Here is a 17,461-nt window from a genome sequence, read left to right on the forward strand (position 1 = left end):
GATAAAGTGCTTGCACAAATTGCCTTGGGCTCTGAATTCCTCTGTAAATTGCTCGATCATTGTGTGAACAAATAACTTTACTTTTCCCCTTTTATCGCCATTAACCCTAATTTTTCATTGTCATAAATGCTATCGGGAAGTATTACCATGAAACATAGTCTACAAGTAGGTTTCGATAAACTCCTAAAATTTCCTAAGTACCTATCCGCAATTAGAATTCTCTGACTACAGATCCAATATGGGGTATTCGCATGATCTTAAATGATTTTCCCACCCCTAAGGCAGAGTGCCTTAGTTGCCAGTTGTGTTTTCTACCGGTGTAGGACCTGATGACTCTACCGGGTGATCTGCCTTTGGTGTATCCAATCTTCTTACCCATATTTTCTCATGCTATTTTTTTATGTCTTCCACTTTTGCCTTTCCCTTCTCATCCGCGTTTCCATTAGTTTCCAGTGGGTTCTTACTTTTGTAATATTTAACAATATGTCCAACCTTGTTGCACACATTACAGACAATATTGTTCTTTTGAATTTCTTTGTTAAACCCTAGATTTTCTTGATTTCTCGATGATTTCTGGTTCTGACTATTGGTATGATTCCACTTTCCAGATGATTGATCTTGTTGTGTAGTATTGGAGCTTTCTCCTTCTTCATAACCAATACCTCTGTTATCATTAGCATCTCTTTGATTCTTTAGTAGTTCACCAAGTTTAGTAGAGCTATCCTTGAACTTGTCCTTGTACTCATTTGCAATGACCAAGTCATCTCTCATGATTATAATCTATCTTTCAAGTTCTTATTCATTGTTTCGAGACTGAGTCGATTCAAGTTTCAACAATTCATTCTCATGTGTGAGTATGTTGCATTCATCAGATCTATCCTTCAATGCTTGAGATAGATTTTCTTCATTTTTCTTTCTGTCCTCAATCTCCTTGCACATCCTCATGGTTAGGGCTTGCATCTCATTCTTAAAGATAGTACTCTCCTGAGTGAGTTTGTGGCATTGATCCTTCATAACATCTTCCTCATCACTATTCTAATTTTGCAATTGATCACAAAGTTCCCTTATCTTAGCCTTAATAATTGAAAGCTTTTCCTACAATGAAATGATGTGCTCTCTGGCTTGCTTTAGTTCATTTTTCAGTTTAGTGTTCTCCATCTGCTCACTATCAAGATCCTCAAGAGCAAGTTGAAGTTGTTGTTGCAGATCAATTTCCATTGATTCAAAATTATGGATCTTCCTCAAGTGGTTAGACTTCTTCCGAGGGACCAAGCTTTGATACCAATTGTTGGAATCCAAGAACACTGAGAGGGGGGTGAATCAGTGTTCTACTGGTGATGTTAGTTTTCAACTTATTGCTTATTAACTGGTTAATAGTAAATACAATTAAAGTGCATACACCAAATAACACATAAAGAGGCAACACCATAACACCAATATTTATATGTGGAAAAGCCTGCAAAGGGAAAAACCACGGTGGGGCTGATACCCAAAATATCTATATACATGATCAAGGTATACAAATATTACATGAAGGGGATTGCGCATGCAATCATGCCAACCGCCTAGAGCTCATTGCTCAAATAAAAGTCTCACTAACTTACACAGTACTACAAGATGAATATTACAAACAAAAATGAACTCATAATATGCATCTAACCATGTTGGATAAGTTTCAGTTCATGCTCTGATAACCTTCACTATGTACCGGTTTGTTGATGCTCTATTTTGCTACCGGTTAAGCTGTGCACGTGAAACTACACACAAAAGCTTCTAATCACTAACCAAAATGCATACCAACAATCCTTGAATAATTCACAACCAAAATTTGTATCTCAATAACTTATTTCATCTAACTCTGAAAGGATCTCCTTAAATATCCTTCTAACTCTCACCATGTTGGCTTCAATGAAAAGTATAAACCTTTTGGCTACCAGATCATACTGAATTTCAAACATAATCTCAATGGTCATGTCGGCCTTCACACATTACTGTTGTAGTGTCATAAATTGTACACCCTTGCTAGGGTGGTACAATTTCACACTTAGGTTAGCACCCACCTTAGTGTGTCTTGCATCTTGCATTTCTCATTCCCCTTTAAGCATTTAATTAATTAATTTAATTAAATCTAAGGTCATGTCTCATCACTTTACACATTATAAAGCTGGGCCCTTTACCCTAAGTGTGCCCCTTTTCAATTTATTCCTCCAATAAATCATTTAATCATAAACCCTAATTATGTCTTTTTTTGACCGTTTAGGCTCGATTTCACAAATCGAAACATCTTGAAATCAGCTGTAACTTTGGGATGTGCTCTAATATCATCATATCTAACAACCCCAAAAATTTGGTGAAAAGTTGGTTGGACCATGGTGGGAATGCACATGGTCCACAACTTTTCCCCCAAAATTTTAGGAGCACTATCCTATGATATAATAATGCTTAACCCCAAAATATCAGTGTGAAATTCAAATCCTAGGTCGGCCTAAACATGAAATTAAGATCTAGGGTTTCATACTTAAGAGCTCTCTTTCTTAATTTGAAGGGGTCTTCTTCTAAGAATCTAAGAACATGTTTTTAGAGTATTAGAGCCTTCATTGCAGCGAAAGAGTAGATCTTTGAAGTCTTCAACAACATTCATCATTCATCCATCAAACATTCATCAAGCATCATTTTATCAATTGGGCACTTTTGAAGATGTAGAAGAAGAATAAGAGATCACCGATTAACGATTGACTTGTACCTCTCCCTTGGGGTTGGGTATTGTTTCATGTTGTTTTTAGATCTTTGCATAAGATTCATTTTGATTCATATTCATGCTTTAGATTACTTTGCATTATGGATTTAGAGCATTTACTTTGTAAATTATAAGCAATTAGGGTTTACTCTTTAGGGTTGCTCTAGTTTGTTTACTTTCATTCTTAGGATCTTGCATATACACACGGTTCATGCACACACATTTTCAATACATTATGGGCTATTCATGGAGGTGGAAATCACCAACACAGGGTTTTGACTATGACAAAACCCTATATAGCCACCCGAAACCTCCCCTTTTCAGCTTGCATATTCAGAAATGGGAATCTAGAAGCAGGTACAGGTCTGGAATAGGCATCTGCATCACTAAGAAACTTTAGAATTGTAGAAACCTTGTCAAGGACAGAGGCATGGTGCCCTCGTCCTACCCAAGTTTGGGGTGTGGTGCCCTGGTCCTGCCCTTTGTCAGCAAGACTTGGTAGAACATCAATTCACAAGTCTTAGAATCCCTCCTCTCAGTTGCATCTCCAGAATTGCAGAATCAGGACAGTGGCATGGCACCCTGGTCCCAAACATTTCTACTCAGATTTCAAACATAGGTGTACCTCTAATTTTTCTTTCTAATCTATACTTTTCAGCAGCGTATCAGTTGTTCTTTGATTTGCATTCTCAGATTAGGATTTGTTTGCTTACTTGCTTTCTAGGTTAGATTGCATTTTGCATCATTCCCCTCTCTCATTTACAAAAAAGGAGAAGAAAACCTAAGAGGTAATCCATGACTCTCTCTTTCTCATAAGAAGTAGCCGATGTGCATTACCTCCCTAGGCTCTTTTGTATTCCATGAGTGTGTATGAGAGTGGGATTAGGGTTTCCATACTTAGTCTCACTTTTCCCCCTACACATCTTTGGTGAACCCAACGTGAATCCAATTTCATTTGCATTGCAGTGCAATGTTAGATCTAGATCTAGTTTATTTAATTTGCTTTCAAAACATTTTAAAAAAAAAAACAAAGAAAAAAAAAGAAAAAAGAGATAGGTTTCTTTCATTTTCCTTGCATTGTGTGTTTAAGTTTTATGCAATTTTCATTTCAAGATGTTAGATTTCTATTTGCAATAAGTTCATTCTTTTTGAGGATGTATGCAATTTTATTGATTATGAGTTTAGTAAGGATGAATTAGATGAAGCTCTAGATGATTTTTTGAACCCTAAGCCTTCTAAACCCTCATTTTGCCAAAAATTAATCAACCTTGTTACTATGCCATTTCGTGATGATGAGAAAGATAAGTTGAATTATCCCTCTCGTGGGTATATTCCTATCAACTCCTCCACTAGACCTAGAAAGATAGTTGATTCCCATGATTCCCTCTATGATGTTATGTCTCCTTTTTAATCCAAGGATAAACCTTTCAATCATTATGACCATAATTTATTGGATGATTCCCTTGATGACTTTATGTCTCTACCTAAACTTCCAAACAAGAATAATGCATCTAAAAAGTTAATCAACATGATCAGTGTGAATGAACATAGCAAACCTCTTTTTGTTGTCCAAGGTGTTTGTCCTTCTCCAACTTCACCTCTTCCTAATCAACCTCTTTTCATGGTTCAAGATGGATATGGTCATGATTCCTTTAGCACTCCAAACAAACCCATCATTACGGTTCAAGGAAGGAATCCCACTAAGAGTCCTTATAGCTATGCTAGACAAGTTACTTAGGAGAGTTATAATGCAATTGCCCATACCTACAACATGAGAAACAATAGGCAACCTAACCCTCCTCCAGTTTTTTTGACTCCTCTACCTGATCCTCAACTCATTCTTCTTCAAGCACCTCATATTTCACAAACCCTTGGTAAGGAATATGATCTTGTCAAACAACTTAAATCTACTCTTGCCAAGATATCCCTTTGGGATTTGCTTCAAACTTCCTCCACTCATCGAGGAATGCTACAAGATGCCTTGAAAACATTGAATTTCCCACCTATAGTGACATCCAATAATATGGCTTCTTTGATTCACTCTATTACATCACCTAAGGCTTAGATTGTGTTTACACAAGATGACCTGCCTTCTAGTGAAATTAAACAATAATATGTTTCCTTAATGATTGTGGTTATCACAAATGATAGCATGATAAGACGAACAGTGGTGGACAATGGTTCTACCGTTAATGTTTGTAGCATTAAACTGTTGCATAAGATCAATGTTGATACATCTATTATCAAGCCTGATTCTCTCACTATCTATGGCTTTGATGATGTTGCTAAATATTCACTAGGTATCATCACGTTGCCTATTAAGGTAGGTCCTGTTACTTTACCTACTCCTATCCATGTCATGTCTGGAGAGTTGACATACAACTTGTTGCTAGGAAGACCTTGGATTCATAGCATGCAAGTTGTTCCCTCTACATTGCATAGGCAAATCAAATTCATTTACAACAATACAATATATACCTTGTTAGGAGACATGAGATTTTAGGCTTGTTTACAAACATTAAGTTCTTCATCCTCTTCAATCAGTTCTTCCCCAACTATCTTAGACAATTCCTCTAAAGATTCCACTCCGATTAGTGTGACTAGTTCATCAAACTTGTCTCCTATATTTGGATCAATCCCCGATACTTTCTGAAGTGGACCTAAGGTTCTTCAGGAAGAGTCTTCTCAACCTGACTCTATGATTGAGAATACTTTCTCTCCTGAACAGATTCTTGCAGAAGATGATTGGGGATCCCTTGATTTCAATCCTACTTTCGTAGGGGAATACACAATTCCCCCTAGAGAACCTAAGGTCAAAAAGAAGAAAGAAGAAGAAGAACCTAGAAAGCAATCTACTTTGTCTAGGCCAAGTAATAACTTTGTGGCGGCTTCTCAGATTTCATCTCCCTTAGTCTCTGGTTTAGAGGATTTTGATCCTTCACTTTTTAAAAATAATCCTCCTTCTTCAGAAATGACTAACCTTTATGGTCCTGGTTTTCACATCCTAGCTAGGTGTGGGTATAATGGAAATGGATGTGGTGCTCAAGAACAAGGGATTAAAGTTCCCTTGGAAAACAACTTTCATGATATGATATTTGGGCTTGGTTATGATCCTTTCAAGCATACTAAAGCCTCTAAGAGACTATCTATTACTGTTAATGTCATTTCTGCATCTCTCTCACTAAAATATCCAAAATATATTGACTTTGACCCTTCTTGTGTATTTGCTTTGGATGTTTTTTCTACCAATGATTCCTTAGCTAAATTCTTGGGAGCTTATGACAACCTTCCTCATTATCACCATAATCATAGTTTTCCTTATTGTTTAAATGCAAAAGCCTACTTTGTGAATGAAAGATAATGATGAGATAGTAAAAGAATTTCCTCAATTGAGAGATGATCCTCAACAAAGTAATCTCCTAATAAATGGAACCATTGATATCAAGATGGATCCTTGTGTTGAAGATAAGATCATCAAGATAGGGAAATGTCTTTACGAAGAAGAACAAAAACAATATGACGAGTTGTTACATGAATTCCTTGAGATCTTTGCTTGGATATATTCTGACATGCTTGCCGTAGATCCTAAGATTGTCACTCATAACATTGTCTTAGTTCCTGATGCTAAACCTATGAAGCAAAAGATTCAAAAAATTCACCCTAAAGTGGCATTACTTGTTAAAGTTGAGATTAAAAAATTGTTGGATTTTGGATTCATTCATCCTATCGACTATTCCCCATGGATTTCAAACATTGTGGCAGTGGCTAAAGGTGAAAACAAGATTAGGATGTGTACTGATTTCTGTGATTTGAACAAGGCCTCTTTAAAAGATGATTTTCCCCTCCTGAATATTGATATGATAGTGGATTTGGTAGTAGGGCATGCTTTACTATCCTTTATGGATGGTTTCTTAGGATATAATCAAATTTTCATCAATCCCCAAGACCAATATAAAACTACTTTTACCACTCCTTGGGGTACATTCTATTGGATTGTGATGCATTTTGGATTGAAAAATGTAGGCGCAACCTATCAGCATGCTATGACTCTCATTTTCCATGATTATATGCATAAGACCTTAGAAGATTACATTGATGATATCTTAGCCAAATCCATCCTTCATACAAATCATGTTAAGATTCTTCATCAAATCTTTGAGAGAATTCGTAAGTACAACACGTGTTTGAATCCCCAAAAATGTGTTGTTGGTGTGGATAGTGGAAAACTATTAGGATTCATAGTTTCACATCATGGCATTGAGGTAGATACAAAAAAGATAGATGTTATTGTTAACATGCCACCTCCTAAAAATGTTTCTCAATTAAAAAATTTTCAAAGAAAGATCCAAGCTATTCGTAGGTTCATCTCTCAACTTGTGGATCATACCTTTCCCTTCACACAATTTCTTAAGAAGAATATCACTTTCCAATGGAATGAGGATTGTCGTCAAGCATTTGAAGACCTAAAGACTTATTTGGCCAATCCTCCCATTCCACAACTTGTCAATCCTACTAAGCCTTTTCATATATACACCACTGCTTTGCCTCAAGATCTTGCAACCTTATCGGTACAATGTGATAAGGATGGTAGAGAATGCCTGGTTTATTATATAAGCCGCACTCTACTCGATTATGAAGTCTGATATTCCTTGATAGAGAGACAATGCCTTGCTTTAGTCTTTGCAACCCAAAAGTTGAGGCATTATCTCTTGAATGCTGAGATTCATGTTATCATTAAATTTGATCCTCTTAAACATCTTTTCTCCAAAACTGATCTTTTTGGATGCTTAGCTAAGAGGGTTATGATGTTGACCAAGTTTGACCTTAAGTTTGTCTCACAAAAGGTAATAAAGGGTCAAGTGTTGACTGATCATTTAGTTGATGCTCCTTCACCCTTCTCCCTACCTAATTCAGAGTCTTTCCCTAATGAATACATTCTTTCCATTGAGGTTGATGAGACTTGGGAACTATACTTTGATGGTTCTAAGTGTCGTACAGGATCGGGGGTAGGGGTGGTCTTAATTTCTCCTTAAAAGAAGCCTATTCCTTTATCATATCATCTTAATTTCTTATGTACCAACAACATTGTTGAGTATGAAGCTCTTATAACTGGAATTAAAGCAGCCTTAGTGTTGAGTGTGAAGAATCTACATATTTATGGAGATTCTCAACTAATCATAAGACAAGTGACATGAGTTTATCAAGCTAAATGAGACAAATTATTGCAATATAAAGATCTAGCTTTATCCTTGTTACAGAAATTCAATTCTTACACCCATGGAGCCCGTTCCTTGAAAATATAATTGACATGCTGATGCGATGGCATGTGTTGCCTCTCTTGTGTCTCTGGAGGACCCCACGGTGGATCTTCAATTCACTATTCACAACCTTACTTCCTCGGCTATTGCTGATAACCCTAGTGATGTGGCATATTGTTGCATTATATATTCTAATGAATGATACTCGCATGTCGTAAGATATTTGAGTGATGGTACCTTTCTGGATTCTGCGAATAAGAATACTAGGGCTAGGGTTCACAAATTGGCTACTAGATACATTATCCTTTCTAATGTTCTCTATAGGAGGGGCTATAATGGTCTTCTCCTTCGATGCTTAAACAAGGCTGAGGTCCCTATCACTCTCAAAGAAGCACATTGAGGTGCTTGTGGGGGGAATTTTGGGGGTAGGTCTTTAGTTCAGAGATTGCTTTGAATGGAATATTATTGGCAAACCATGGAAAATGATTCTTTTGTGTTTGTTAAATGATATCATCAGTGTCAGCAACATAGCAATTTGATCCATGCCCCTGCCCAAGAGCTTCAATCATAGGTAGCATCTTGGTCCTTTTCCACATGGAGTTTGGATCTCATTGGTAAAATATCTCCTCCATCTCAAGGACATACTTTCATCATAACTGCTACTGATTACTTTACAAAGTGGGTGGAAGCCATTCCTCTTATATCTACTACCGCTGAAGTAATCTGTCAATTCATTTAAAAAAATGTCATTTCTCAATTTGGGATACCTTCGCCTTAGTTTCAGATAATGGAACGTCATTCAAAAATAAGGATGTGAAGAGGTTTCTTGAGAAATATCATATTCAACATAAATTTTCTACACCCTATTATCTCAATCAAATGGTCAAGCTGAGTCTTCTAATAGGATAATTGAACAAATTCTTTGAAAGACTGTAAACAAGCATGGTAAGGATTGGCATACTCAATTAACCTATGCTCTGTGGGCTTATCGCACAAGTTTACGTGTTGCTATGTGTTGTACCCCTTATAATCTTTTTTACGGTGTTGATGTTATTATGCCTTTGGAGTTAGAAATTCCTTCTTTGAGAGTCTCTCTTAAGGGTATAGTGGATTATGATTCCTATAGAGAGAAAAGAATTTAACAACTTGAGATGCTTGATGAACGACATATCAATGCCCTCGAACATATTGAAGTGTATCATAAAAATTTGCAACGGAGCTACAATGATAAGGTTATTCAACATTCCTTCTTGGTAGGTGACTTAGTCCTTTATGAGAATCAACCCAATGTGAATGCCTTACCTGAGGAAAAAGGAAAGTTCAGTCCTAATTGGCTTGGACCATACATCATCATGGAGGTCTATGGATTAGGTGCTTATAGGATAACAGATGTAGAAGGTACACATCTCAAGGAGCCCATAAATGTTATGCACCTTCGTAGATACTATGCCTACTTCTATTTCTCTCTCTCTCTCTCTCTCTCTCTAGTCTTTTTTTCTATTCTCTCTCTATGTCTTTTTCTTCAAAATTGGGTAATATGTTAGCATATCTTCATTAAAGTATGTAAGATTAAATGATGTTATATTGTTTGGTCTATGTTACTTCATTCTTGACAAGCATGTTTTATTACTATATTATTTATCTTGGATTCTTTTTATGTAAATTGTAATGGATTTATATTTCATATGTGTTAGCATATTATACAATTTCTTATGTGTTAAGTAGGTTTATATCATGTTGTGTTTAATTAGGGTTAATTCAATCACATTAGTCATATAGTATCAATTTAATCATGAAGCATTGAGAAATCAATCACATGGAAATTAAAATTAGATATACATGCTCATTACTCAATATGCTACCTCTAATCTAAGCAATGTGTACATTGTTTAAGCATTACAAATAACATAATCGTGAGTGTCATCATATATACATAAATGCATCAAAATCATCTCCTATCCCTAGGGATAGTAGTAGGAGGATGGTGGCTAGATACCTCCTCCTAAAGTAGTTGGGGGTGTATCGTGATATGGACCACGAGTGACTCTGCGAGGAGCTTTTGCGATCTCTCTCCATCATGATCCCTCAATATGTGGCTATCTCTATCTGCGTCGCTACTAGATCACGCTCTATCCATTGTAATCTATCTCATAGGTCCTCCACCTCCATCCAAATAGGGGAGAAAATGTCCTCATGATGTCTTGCACTCCTCTGGGGTCTACACGGTATCTATATGTGTGCAATCATAATAAGTTCTATCACTACATTCTGAATCAGAGAATGTCATTCTTGGACACTAGCATTAGGATAGAGAGAAGACCATTTACTCACATTCTCATAAATAATTGTCACATTATGGAATTTGAGGGGTATGAGTAACATTCCTAGACAAAAGGTTATTTTTTAGCTGATTAACACTCATTCTCCTGATAACATCCCTAGACAAAAGGTTATTTGTGAGTTGATTGGATGGTTTGTTAAATAAAGCTCCTAGAATTTGGTCTTGTGGCTCTTGTCAGTGTGTAGAGGCCCATGGCAGCTCTAGTGTTGTAGCTTGTTTTGGGACCCAAAGAAGGTTATTTCTTTATGATGGATATCAAGTAGCTCTTCTATTTTGGATTCAGGTTAAAGTTTTCCTTTTCACTAATGTTTATACTCCTACTGATCTTCTGGGAAAATCAAAACTTTGGTCTCACATTAGATTTGTCTAATCTCTAGTGACCTTTTTTTTGGAATGTGGTTAGTGACTTTAATGGGATTTATATCTTGGAGGAAAAAAGAGAGGGCATAGTCAGGCTAGATCTATATGCTAAAGTCTTTAGGGATAATATTGATCTCTTGAATCTAATTGATGTGTAACCAAATGATGACATATTCACTTGGAACAATGGAAGAAATGGAGAATGGGCTATTTCAAATAAGCTTGGTAGATTTATTCTCTTTCTATTCAATAGGTGATAGGTAGACTACCATCTCAACGATCTTGGATTGGAGAGGTTTTGATCACTTTCTGAACAAATTCTCATTTTTTTCTTTAAGGGCTTCAATGAATCCCTCAAGTTTAAGTTTCAACTTATGTGTTTGCAACATCTTTCTCTCCAAGACCTAATGATTGAATGGTGGCATGAAGGGAAGCCTACTTATGGTGGATCTATATATTCCTTTGTTAAAAGATTTCAATATGTGAAATATGAGCTCAAGAAGTGGAATAGGAAATGATTTGGAAACCTTCAATTCAATAAAATGTCCGCTCAAGATCATCTAGATACTCTCAGTTGATTGATTTTGTTGGGAAATAAACAGGTTCAATACCAAAGATTATGAAAATCAATCTCTATCCAATAAAATAATCAAAGGATGAGATTCAAGGCTTGGATAGAAACAACATGAAAATTTGAAACTCATATGCAAATCTTAAAATTAAGTTGCCTTAATTGTGTAAAATCCATGAATAGATCATTCTTCTCTATAATGTCAAAAATCAACTTATTAACCATGCTTAATAAACCTATCTTATGTGAAGTTATAACAACAATAAATAATGATTAACATCAATATAAGATAGCAACAATAAGGCATAAATCAGAAACATTAAATCCACACATAACACAATATTTACGTGGATAAACCCTTGCGAGAAAAAACTCCACCAAAAAGAGAGGATGAGATTTTATTAACAACAATAAAAGTGCTTACAATACAATCACTTTCATTCTCCTCTTTTCCTCCACCATAGAAGAACCTATGTATATGTGAACAACCTCCTTATGCCTCCCATCCATCATTCCTTCTTGCAAAGAAAACTACATTCAACTATTCCTCATTTTGTTACACATAAAATCTACACCAAAGGCTAAATTTATAGAATGGAAAGAGCTCCAAAACCACCAATAAAAGTTCCCAAATAATAATCTTCATTACTCACAAACACAACCCTTGGAATGCCTACACAGAACCTAAAAAGACATTGGTTTAGCTTCCAATACTTTCCCTCCAACATGGACATCTATACTTACAAGATAAACATTACATTAAATGCAATAAATGACTGGAAACCAAGAGACATTTGTTGCCTCTTCCATATTCCCACTTGGAGAAACCCATAGGTTGCTCTTTTTCCACTTTTTTAAGTCATTAAATATCTCATCCTAGACCAACTAGAGCTAGATGTATGGTAACAAATACTAAAGACCAAATATTATGAATTGTAGCCTATGCAAGATTGGGCACTGCTTGAAATAATGAAGAAAAAATCATGGTATACTTCTTGGGCTCCTAGAAGCTTGAATTTTGCATTGTAATAGTGTCCGCTGGAGGGATACTTGTAGTTGGTAGTCAACACAATTCACATGAAGCAGATGTTGGCCATTTGGAGGAATTCATTATGTGTTGCATTTATGTTTTGTCATTGATGTCAACATTAGCTGCTTTGGCTGCTTTACCGGTATCCTTTTGGTCCCGGTAGGTTGTGGTTCTGGTTGGATTAGATCATGATGATCTGGTATACTTTGGTATGTTTTGGCTTATGGAATTGTCTTAAATCTTCTATTCATGCTACTCAGATTCATGTTCAGTCAGTTGGTTTTGATTTGGTGATCGGATGTTATCCTGTATGCTGGTAAGCTTGGTTTGTCGATTCGGTGAGGGTTTCACCGACAGAGCTTTATTGAAGTTATTTTGATATTATACATAAGTGGTGTTGGTTTGGCTTCTAGTATTGATTCAGGATGCTGATGGTGATCGTGTTCGATAATTGGCTGATTGGGATCATTGCTTTGGCATGTGTGGACCTAAATTGGGTCCGGTTCTATCTAGGTTTTGGACTGGCTTTATGTAACGTGTTGTTTGGTCTTCTCGATGTGTTTCTGGGATGTCTTATAGGTTGGATAATATTTGTTTGGTCTCAAGCTGATATTTTTTGTAATTATGTAATTGCTTTATTGTCTGGTGGCTGACCTTATTGTTTGTGATCGAGGGTTTGTATATATATGATGTAAGATCTCATTGTAGATCATATGAAAAGGTAATAAAGATGGAATAGGAGCAAATAATGTAATAATCATTCATGCAAAGGATTTGGTTGATCATCGATGATCGAGTTGGGTTTATGTAAGAGGATTAAGTCCTCTGATATTGAGCTTAACCAGAACTGTACTTAGGTATAGAAGATACTATCATTGCAGTTCATTCTTCCTTCTAGATTGTAGTCTAAATTTTTATGTAGTCAATGAGACTTATTTTGTAATGAGAAGTGTGCTCTAGGATGTTGGCCTTCCTACAAATATAGGCCCTTCAATTTGTAATCACGTACTTACTGCATAAGTATTATCTAACTGTGGGTAGGCTTCCCACCATGGTCTTTCCCTTTATCGGGTTTTCCCTGTACAAATCTTGGTGTCATGTGGATGGTATCTATTCTCTAATTGTTGCTTATGCTTAATTGGTATATCTACTATTTTGATAATTGGTTTATGCATTTTGGTATTGATCTTATGTGTTCCAATATTAAAGTTTTAATTTCTTAAGGTTCTGGTAATTTGGTGACAACTGATTCACCCCCCCTCTCAGTTATCTTCTGGTTATTTGAATTGTCTAACAATTGGTATCAGGGCTCTGGTCCTCTCTGAAGAAGCTTAACCATTTGAGGAAGATCCTAGGGCATCTAATAGTTCAAGTTCATCTAGTTCATTTGCAGCTATCTTTCGGAGAGAAATTCCTAGGCTTGATGGAACAAATTACAGAGTATGGAAGATTCAGATGGAGACTCATTTGAGATGTCTTGGTAAGGAAATTTGGAAAATCACAGAGAATTGAGTAACTCCTTTTAATCCAACATATGGAAATCCTCCTCTAGAAAAATTGGATAAGGAGCTTGATAATGATTGTAGAGCTAGAGAATCCCTCTTGTGTGCACTTTCTAATCAACAAATAATGGGATTAACTGATAAATCAACAACAAAGGCTATATGAGACAAGTTGGAGACTCTAAATAAAGCTGATCCTACTGTTAAGATTGCTAAACTTGATGGTTACTGGGTGAGATATGAAAACTTGAAGATGGAAGAAGATGAAAGGATTAATGCATTTATGGAAAGGGTAAATGAAATTGTTATGAGAATTCAATGTTGTGGTGGATCTCTGAGTGAAGATGAAATAGTTTCTAAAGTTCTGAGAGCTTTGTCACCAACTTATAAGATGAAGGCTACTGCAATTAATAAATTGAAAACAATGGCTAATACTTCTGTCAATAGAGATACCTTGGTTGAGAAATTATCTCCTTTTGAGCTTGAATAATTTGGACCTTCTGGAGCTGTGAAGTCTGAACTTGCTTTTCATGCATTTACATCATCAACTAACAAGCAAGATTGGAAAGCTTTGTATGCAAAGGAATTGGATGATATGAAAAGAGAAGATGAAGAATTTGAGCAACTTGAAGCCCTATTTTCTAGAAGAGTACCTAAAGGACTGGTACGAAGTAAGTATGAAGGAAATTTGCCTTTTAAATGTTTTGCATGTAATAAGACATGTCATTTTGCATCTAGATGTCCTGAAAGGAATTTAAGATTTGAAGAAAGAGCTAGAATATCTTTTAAACCTAACCCTGGATATCAAAACAAGCATAAGTACAGGAAAAACAAAGATAAATCATGTTACTTTGTGTATGAGGAAGGTGTGCTTGATTCTGATGATGAACTGACACAATACTTTGCTAGTGGTTTCGGCAATGGAAAGGAATGGATGTTCCTAGATATCAAGGAAGATGATCTGGTACTGGAAGAGAATGTACCTGAAGAGAAGGCTCTTTCTGCTAAAATTGAAGATAAGGATGAATGGGTAATTGACAGTGGATGTTCACATCATATGACAAAAGATAAAAGGAAGTTTCTATCTTTGCAAGAATTTGATGTCGGTCTGGTTAGATTTGGAGATGACAAAGCATGCATGATCAAAGGAAGAGGAACTATATCATTATATGGTAAGAACAATACTGATAATGTTTATTATGTTGAAGGTTTAAGGCATACTCTTCTGAGTGTAGGATAATTGGTGGATAAGGGATTTCAATTACAATTCAAGGATGGAAAATGCAAAATCATTAATAGATCTGGATTGGAGATTGCAATAGGTACTCAGATTAAAGGTAATATATTTCATTTGAATTCTGGTGAGAAGACATGTTTGATTGCACAAATTGATGAGAGTTGGCTATGGCATAAAAAGGCTATGTCATGTGAATTTTGATTGCATGGTAAATATTAGTTCAACTAAGGCAGTTAGAGATATACCTAAGATTGTGAAGCCCTATAATCCGGTATGTAAAGAATGTCAAATGGGTAAATAGGCCATAAACTCTTTCAAGAGTATACAAGACAATGCTAATGATGTTCTTGATCTTATTCATACTGATTTGTGTAGCCCTGCTAGAATTAAAAGTTTTCAAGGTGATAGATATTTTATGCTAATAATTGATGACTACTCTAGAATGATGTGGGTTACTTTTCTAAGGAGAAATTTGAGGCTTTTAAAAAGTTTAAAATACTTAAGGCTAAGGTTGAAACTGAGATATGATTGAAGATTAAGTGCTTAAGGTCATATCATGGTGGAGAATTCACATCCGGTGAGTTTAATTACTTTTGTGAGAAGCATGGCATAAGGAGACAATTTTTTGCTCCCTGGACACCTCAGCAGATTGGAGCTGTGGAAAGAAAGAACAAAACTATCTTGGATGCTGCTAGAACCATGATGATGGAAGATAATCTACCTCATATCTACTAGAGAGAAGCAGTGAGCACAATAGTCTATACATTCAACAGAGTTCATATCAAAGGAGAAACCGGTAAGACACCTTATGGATTATAGTTTGGCAATACACCTACAGTTAAGTACTTCAGAATCTTTGGTAGTAAATGTTATATCAGGAGAGATGATTTCATTGGTAAGTTTGATCCTAGATGTGATGAAGGAATATTTATTGGTTATTCTAATGAAAGCAAAGCATATAGATGTTATAACAAAAGATTGCAAAGAATTGTGGAGAGCGCTAATGTCAAGGTGGATGAGCTGAATAAAAGTCAAATCAGAATTTATGAGCAAGAACTGACAGTGGAAATGATTATAACTGAATTGATAACACTTTTACCAGAACAAAATGTTGAACCAGTTACTCCGGTAGTATCAGAAAATTCAATAGTAACTGAAGAATAAGAAAGAGGAACAAAGAATCAAAAGACTCCTAGGTATGTAAGGTTGAATCATTCAGAAGATAAAATCATTGGGGATAAGAACAATTGAGTGATGACAAGAAGGAGCTTGGCAGCTAATGAGGTATGTTTAATTTCTCAAGTTGAACTAGTATCAATAATTGAAGCATGCAAAGATGAATATTGGATGAAAGCTATGAAATAAGAATTAGATCAGATAGAAAAGAATAACAAATGGATTTTAGTTCACTGGCCAAAAAAAAAGAATGTTATTGGAACTAAATGGGTTTTTAGGAATAAACTAAATGAAGATGGACAAGTTGTAAGGAATAAAGCTAGATTGGTTTGTAAACGATATTCTCAGAAGGAAGGAATTGATTATGGTGAAACTTTTGCACTTGTAGCTAGGATTGAAGCTATACGATTATTTCTTGCCTATGCTACACATTAAAATTACAAGGTTTATCAAATGGATGTTAAGTGTGCTTTTTTGAATGGGGATCTTGATGAGGAATTTTATATTGAGAAACCTGATGGTTTTTCACTTTCAGATGATAAAAACATGGTTTGCAGGTCAAACAAATCCTTATATGGATTGTAACAGGCACCTAGAGTTTGGTATGCAAGGCTAGATAAATATCTTTTGAAGCTTGGTTTCACTAAAGGTAATCCAGACAGTAATCTATATTATAAAGTCAATGATGATGATATACTAATTATTGAGGTCTTTGTTGATGATATCATTTTTGGAGGTGAAGATAAGTTGTGCATGGAATTTTCTAACAACATGGAGAAAGAATTTGAAATGTCTATGATTGGGGAAATGAAATTTTTCTTAGGTTTGTAGATTACTTAGACTAATAAAGGTATTTTCATCTATCAAACTAAGTATGCTAGGGAGATGTTGAAGAAATTTGGTATGGAAAATTCTAAACCGGTTAGGACTCCTATGGTTACAAGTGAGAAATTGATAAGGAAAGACGAATTTGCACTGGTAAATCATACAAGATACAAGTCTATGATTGGAGGTCTGCTATATTTGACTCAAACTAGACCAGATATAATGAATGATATTTGCATTGCATCAAGATATCAAAGTGATCCTAGAGAAAATCATGAGAGTGTAGTGAAAAGGATTTTTAGATACTTACAAGGTACATCTAAATATGGTTTGTGGTACCTTAAAGATGATGACTTTACTTTATGTGCATAAATAGATGTAGACTGGGCAAGTGATGTTGATGACCAGAAAAGTACTTCCGGTG

The sequence above is a fragment of the Cryptomeria japonica genome, chromosome 3 (genome assembly GCF_030272615.1).
Source record: "Cryptomeria japonica chromosome 3, Sugi_1.0, whole genome shotgun sequence".
NCBI classification, from domain to species: domain Eukaryota; kingdom Viridiplantae; phylum Streptophyta; class Pinopsida; order Cupressales; family Cupressaceae; genus Cryptomeria; species Cryptomeria japonica.